The sequence below is a fragment of the Hippopotamus amphibius genome, chromosome 5 (genome assembly GCF_030028045.1).
Source record: "Hippopotamus amphibius kiboko isolate mHipAmp2 chromosome 5, mHipAmp2.hap2, whole genome shotgun sequence".
Lineage (NCBI taxonomy): Eukaryota > Metazoa > Chordata > Mammalia > Artiodactyla > Hippopotamidae > Hippopotamus > Hippopotamus amphibius.
The window spans coordinates 120857533-120865471 of NC_080190.1; positions in this window are offsets into that span (position 1 = coordinate 120857533).

A 7939-nucleotide genomic window follows, 5' to 3' on the forward strand; every position below is an offset into this window, starting at 1 on the left:
CTCAATGGCCACCAGATTCTATTAGTCCTACCTGAAAATGACCAGGACTTGTTTCTAATGTTAATCATCTCTCACCCGACCTGTTGTAACAGCCCCTGCATTGGACTACCAGCTTCTCACTGGTCCTACCTTTATGTACCCCTCCACCACTGCAATTGCCTTTCTGCAAGATTTCATTCTCTGAACTTTTGCGAGAGCAATGCTGTACATGGGTAAATTACTAATTGGCACCTGAGACCCTTCACGATGAGGCCCAATCTGTTTTTCCACCCTTACACTGCAGGACTCCTAACTCCACCTATACTCTAGGCACACCAACCTTTTCCAAAAATATCACCCTTTCCACACAAGACCTCTCAGAATCAGCAGCAAGGGGTGGAGGGGGAAGGGGGAAGGGAGGTGAAGTCTGTGTATTTTGTATTCTGACCAGAATTCCTCAGAAATTAGTCTAATCACTAAACTGCTCTGAGACAAACTATGTTTGTTTGACAAGATTAACGAACACAGACCTTTCTCTTTGCCCAAACCTGCTGATGAGGTCTCTAATTTCCTGCTTTATGTCTCATTAGTAATTAGCTATGTTAACCACTTTTCATGATTGGTTAGGCAAGGTTAGAACTCTTTGTCCTCCTGAAACTTAACTGCAGAGAAAAACATTTCCTGTTCAGATATCTGAGACTTCTACTTATACAACAACCCCAAGAAGCCACTGTTCACCTCTTTCCATGAAGGTCTAAAGCAAAACCACCCTCCCGAGTGAAACACTCTGATATTCAGATCTGGGGAGCTGTCTATATTGCAACAGCCAGAATAAGCAACCTCTTTGCTTGTCCAGTTTCTGTCTTTGATAGAAGCCACCTAACATTCCCTGACAGTTAGGCAGGTGCTCTGTCTGGAGTCAACAGAGAAATTCTGCGGAAGGTTGTGAGCAACTGTTTTACCTCAGCTTTACTCAGCCCCTTGCTACATGAATATTTATATAGAATGGATATATCTGGGCCTCCTTTAGCTGACTCTGTCCTCACCCAGTCACTGTGTTAGACAAAATTTACTGCTGCACACACACAGCACACATATACACACAATACAATAGCAATACTGAAGAATACAATAACTGCAATAAAAAATACACTGGAAGGTATCAACAATAGATTAGATGATATGGAGGAATGAATCAGTGACTGGGAGGACAAAGTAGTGGGAACCACCCAAGCTGAACAGAAAACTCAGGGACAATATTAAGCATACTAAGATTCTCATCATAGGAGTTCTAGAAAGAGAACAGAAAGAGAAAGGGGCAGGAACCTTATTTGAATAAGTAATAGCTAAAAAATTCCCTAACCTGGGGAAAGAAACAGACATCTAAGCCCAGGAAGCAAAAAGAGTCCCAAACAGATGAACCAAAAGAGGTCTACACCAAGACACACTGTAATTAAATGGCAAAAATTAAATATAAGGAGAGAATTTTAAAAGCAGCAAGAGAAAAGCAACTACTTACACACAAGGGAACTCCTGTAAGACTATCAGCTGACTTCTCAGCAGAAACTCTGCAGGCCAGAAGGGAGTGGCATGATATATTCAAAGTGATGAAAGGAAAAAACCCTACAACCAAGAATACTCTACCCAGCAAAGTTATTATTCAGATTTGAAGGAGAGATGAAGAGTTTCACAGACAAGCAAAAGCTAAACGAATTCAGCATTACTAAAACAGCTCTACAAGAAATGTTAAAGAGACTTCTCTATGTGGAAAAGAAAAGGCCAAAACTAAAAATACAAAAATTATGTATCTCATAATTTTTGAATTGGAATCTCATAATTTTGGAAAAAATCTCACTGGTAAAGGCATAATACAGTAAAGGTTGTGGATCAACTAATATAAAACTAGTAAGGACATTAAAAGACAAAAGGAGTAAAATCATCTATATTCACAAGTAGTTAAATAATACACAAAACAAAAAGATGTAAAATTTGACATCAAAGACATTAAAAGTGGGGGGAGGGAGTAAAAATGTAGTGTTGTTATAATGCATTCAAACAAGAGATCATCAACTAAAAATAATTATATATATAATTTATATATGTATATAATACATATGTATTTATATGTGTAATTTACACAATAATATAATTTTATATTGTGTGTGTGTGTGTGTGTTTATATATAAACTTTATGGTAACCACAAATCGAAAACTTACAGATACACACACAAAAATGAGAAAGGAATCCAAACATAACACTGACATGGTCATCAAACTATAAGAGAAGAGAAGGAGCAAAAGAAGGAACAAAAAATACAAAATCAGAAAACAATTTAAAAAATGGACCTACCTATCAATAATTAATTGTAAATGGATGAAATGCTTCAATCAAAAGTCACAGAGTGACTGAATAGATAAAAAGTCAAGACATATATAAGCTGCCTAAAGAGACTCACTTCCCATCTAAAGACTGAAAAGTGAGGTGATGGGAAAAGGTATTCCTTGCAAATGGGAAACAAAAGAAAGTGGGGTAACAAACTTACATGAGACAAAATAGATTTTAAAACAAAGACTATAACAAGAGACAAGGCCATTACATAAGGTAAAGGGATCAATCCGACAAGAAGATATAACAATTGTAAATATATATATACCCAACATAGGAACACCTAAATACATAGAGCAAATATTAATACCTTTATTACCTCACTTACTCCAATGGACAGATCATTCAGACAGAAAATCCATAAGGAAATACTGGCCTTAAATGACACATTAAATCAGATGGACTTAATAAATATATATAGAACATCTCATTCCAAAGCAGCAACATACACATTCTTTGCAAGTGTCCATGGAACATTCTCCAGGATAGATCACATGCTAGGGCACAAAACAAGTCTCAATAAGTTTAAGAAGATTAAAATCATATCAAGAATCTTTTCTGACCATATAAACACAAACATGGAGTCTAAACAACATGCTACTAAACAACCAATGGGTCAACAAAGAAATCAAAGCAGAAATAAAATATCTGGAGATAAATCAAAATGGAAACAAAATGATCCAAAATCTATGGGACACTGCAAAAGCAGTTCTAAGAGGGAATTTTATAGTGATGTAAGCCTACCTCAGGAAACAAGAAAAATGTCAAGTGAATAAACTAACCTTGTATCTAATGAGCTAGAAAAAGAACAAACAAAACCCAAAGTTAGTAGAAGGAAAGAAATAATAAAGATCAGAGCAAAGATAAATAAAATAGATATTAAAAAACCAATAGATAAGATCAATGAAACTAAGAGCTGATTCTTTGAAAAGATAAACAAAATTGATAAGCCTACAGCCACACTCACCAAGAAAAAAAGAGGGCCCAAATAAAATCAGTAATGAAAGAGGATAATGAAGGAGAAGTTAAATTGACACCACAGAAACACAAAGGATCATCAGAGATTGTGACACACAATTATACTCCACAAAATGGACAACCTAGAAGAAATGGATAAATTCCTAGAGATATACAATCTCTCAAGAATGAGTCAGGAAGAAATAGAAAATATGAACAGGCCAATTACCAGTAATAAGATTTAACCAGTAATAATAAAACTCCCCCCCCAAAAAAAGTGCTGAGCCAGGTAGCTTCACAGGTGTATTCCACAAAACATTTAAAGAAGAGTTAGTCCTTCTCAAATTATTCCAAAAAAATTGAAGAGGAAGGAACACCTCCAAATGCATTCTATGATGGATTAAAGCTCAGATATAAGATTTGAAGCCATAAAACTCCTAAAAGAGCATAGGCAGTACCCTCTTTGACATCAGCCTGGGCAATATTTTTCCTTCATCTATCTCAGGCAAAAACAACAAAAGAAAAATAAACAAACGGGACTGCACCAAAGTAAAAGCTTTTGTACAGTAAAAGAAACTATCAACAAAACAAAAAAGCAGCCCATTGAGTGGGAGAAGATATTTGCAAACAATGTATCCAATAAGGGACTAATATCCAAAATATATATTAAAAAAACTCATACAAACTCAACATCAAAAAAACAAACAACCCAATTCAAAATGAGCAGAGGACATGAATATACCTTTTTCCAAAAAAGACATTCTAATGGCCAACAGACACATGAAAAAATTCTCAGCATCACTAATTATCAGGGAAATGCAAATCAAAACCACAATGGGATATCACCTCAAACCTGTCAGAATAGCTATTATCAAAACAATGACAAATAACAAGTGTTGGCAAGGATGTGGAGAAAAGGGAATGCTTGTGCACTGCTGGTAGAATGTAAATTAACACAGCTAATATGGAAAAGTGTATGGCAAGTGCTCAAACAATTTTACTTCTGGCCATTTATCCAAATAAAACAAAAACACATATTCAAAAAGATATTTGCACCATAATGTTCACTGCAGCATTATTTACCATACCCAAGACATGCAAGCAACCTAAGTGTCCTCTGATAGATGAATGGATAAAGAACATGTGGTGTATACACACACACACACACACCCCCCACAGGAAAATTACTCAGCCATTAAAAAAAAGAAATATCGCAATTTGTGACAGCATGGATGGATCTAGAGAGTATTATGCCAAGTGAAATAACTCAGAGAAAGCCAAACATTGTAAGATCTCACTTATATGTGGAATCTAAAATACAAAACAAACAAAATGAAAACAGACTCATAAGCAGAAAACAACCCAATGGTTGTCAGAAGGAAGGGTGGTAGAAGGGCAAAATAGGAGGAAGGGATTAAGAGGTACAAACCTCCACTTAAAAAAGAAATAAGCCATGGAGATGTCATATACAGCATAAATAATATGGTCAATAATATTGCAATAAATTTGTATGGAGACTGATGGTTACTAGACTTGTGGTGAACATTTCATAATGTATGCAAATATCAAATAACTGTAGTACAGCTAAAACTAACATAATATTGTATATCAACTATGTTTCAATACAAAAATAAAACAAGCATTTTCTTCTAACTCCAATATCAGAATCATCTATGGGTGTCCTATTTTATCCTTCCTTTTAGATTATTATTACATATTTCTGCTTCTTCATATTTTTAGTAACATTTTATGTTGGACACTGCATTTAACCAATAGAGGCTCCCATCGGTGATGACCTCCTTTTGTCAGATAGCATGAAAGGCTAGTAAATCCAATCAGGTCTTGAGCTGGGTTGCAGATTTAGGAGGATTCAATCCATCTGTGGTTAATTCCCATTCTTCAGGACTGGTCCACTTGGGTTTTTGACATCTTGGATATTTTCTTTTTTCTTAGCCTTGAAAATTCTGCCTTTTGCAAATTTAAACTTAGTTCCTACCCTCTGCAGTTTCAAAATATGGCAAGTGTCTGGAAGTGGAGACCTGTTGTGAGTTTCAGGGTTCCTCCCCCTCTGATGGGACTTTAGCTGCAAAGCTCTGCAAGACAACTGAGTGTTTCACTCCCTTTCCTATTCAGCCTTCCCAGCCTCTGGTACCATTCCAGAACTCAACACATGTCACATGTGCTGAGATATAAACATGTACCCTATATTTTCCAATATTTTCCCCAGTTCTACATCACTACAAACAGTTCCACTGATTTTTCTTTTGGGCTAAGAAGTATCTCTGTTTGGGCTGATATATCTCTATATTTATCTATCTTACTTATGTGTACATGTATAGGTATTTACAACTTATATTCTGTCTTTGTCCATTTCTATTCTTAGGCTGTGAACGTATGATCTAGATTTGATATGTGCAGAATATTATCTAACACTTGTTTAAAGACATTTAATTTTAATTTGGAGCTTGATCTTATAGTTTTGTTTGCTTGTTTTCTTGAGTAAGAATTTTCATTAGGTGAAATGTTACCATTCATCTTTTCTGTTTTCCTCTCAGAGCAGTTTTGTGCTGGTTTGGTTCTTTTAAAATAGGCCTTTTGGGGAATTCCCCAATGGTCCAGTGGTTAGGACTCCATGCTTTCACTGCCATGGGCCCAGGTTTGATCCCTGGTGGGCAACAAAGATTCCACAAGATGCACAGCATGGCCAAAAAAAAAAAAAAAAAAAACTTTTGTAGACACCGTTGTAATTGAAAAGTGTCTTATTGTGCCTGTATAGTGAAGTGCAATTCCTCTAACAGATGGTTTTAGTGATGGCAGTTGTGTGTATGCAGGGGTGAGGTGGGGTTGCTGACATGACTTCTTTCTCTTCATTTTTCCCCCAACCCTTCTTTCCCTTCTCTGTCATGTCTTTAAGGGACACTACCCCCTTGTCAATGCAGCTGCTTCTCCCTCAGAAGCAATGCTTATCGGAAGCTGCCACCTCTGGCTCCTTCCTGATAGCCAGTACAATAACTTTCCAAGACCCAGGCTGGGTTCAGTATTTTGGCACTTAATGTTTGACATTTTCTTTCAGGGTCTGATTTTGCCTATGCTTTGTCTATATCATCCACTGCTCTTTCCTCTTTTTCAAAGATTTTCTGAAGCCTTCCATCTTCTGTTCTCAGCATCTAGTCTTGCAGCAGTGGAGGAAGATTGCTGGAGTTTCCTACTTATCAATTTCCTGGTAATCTGATGTTTGTGGTACCCTCCATCTGCTAGTATTGCATGAATCATGTGTAACTTTATTTGCACTCCTTGTACACCTCATGGTTTTTTTTTTTTTAAGATGTGTGAACAGATTCTGGTTCAGATAGTTGACCATAATCCTCTGGACCCCAGCATAACTTATCTGTTATTTTTTATTAAAAGAAATTTAACTCTGTTGATAAACAGCTCTCACATTAATTTTCATGCACTGTAATTATCTATTATACAATTTATTCATTCTTTTATTGATAATGATTTGCTGCACTTAACACTTCACTATTACAAAAAATGCTACAAAGAACATACTTGTACATATTTATTTGTTCACACATGCAAGCATTTCTCTAGGGTACATACCTAAGTCTAAAAAGTGGTATGTTACAGAATATGTGCATCTTCACCTTTACCAGATACTGCCTAATTGCTCTCAAAAACACTTATAATACTTTACAATTCCACCAGCAGTGTTAAGAGAATTCTTATTTTTCTACACCCTTGAATTATTATCAAGGTTTACATTTTTGACATTCTGATGGATGTGAGGACATATCTTGTCTTTATCTGCATTTCCTTGATGACTAGTGAAGCTTTGATTTGTCTTCTCATATTCTTTTCCCATTTTTCTATTGGCGTGTTATTCTTCCTTGTTGGTGTTAGTTCTTTGCACATGCTGGAAATGAAAATTTTGAAATTCTGTATTTTGTAAATATACCTTCCAAGTTTGTGCATTATCTTTAATTTACTTAAAGTTATATACGTTTTAAAATCCTACCAATGAAATCTACCAATTTTTTCCACTAACATGTCTTTTTTTAAATATAACGTTTTATGAAATCCTTCTGATCACCAAAGTCATGACTATACACGCCTATATTTTCTTATCTAAGTATACTGTTTTGCCTTTTACACTTACATCTTTACTCACCTGCAGTTTTTGTGTATAATGCCAGGTCATACTTTTAGTTTTTTCCTATGTAGACAGTCAATTGCTCCAGCACCACAAATTCATATTTACAAAGGTTCCTCATCTGCTCAACTGTGTTCAAAACCAGCTGAGTATGCAGGGCCTTTTTCACAACATCTTTAACCACATCCACCGAGCTTATCACTCACAACGCCCTTCTACAGCAGCATTATTTTCTTGCCAAACCAGATTACATATTGCATTCCCTCTTCCTGAAATACGTTCTCTCCACAAATCCCGTCCTCTTTTTTCCTTACTAAATGGTAAACTTCTTACGAAAAAAGACATTGCATCCTCCATACTTGGCGCTGACTGACTCGATTTTCAAACAGTCTTCAATTTTATTCTGAACTTGACCCTTATAGGTGGGAACACCCACCTAGGATAAGCCCTATCTTCATGTTTAG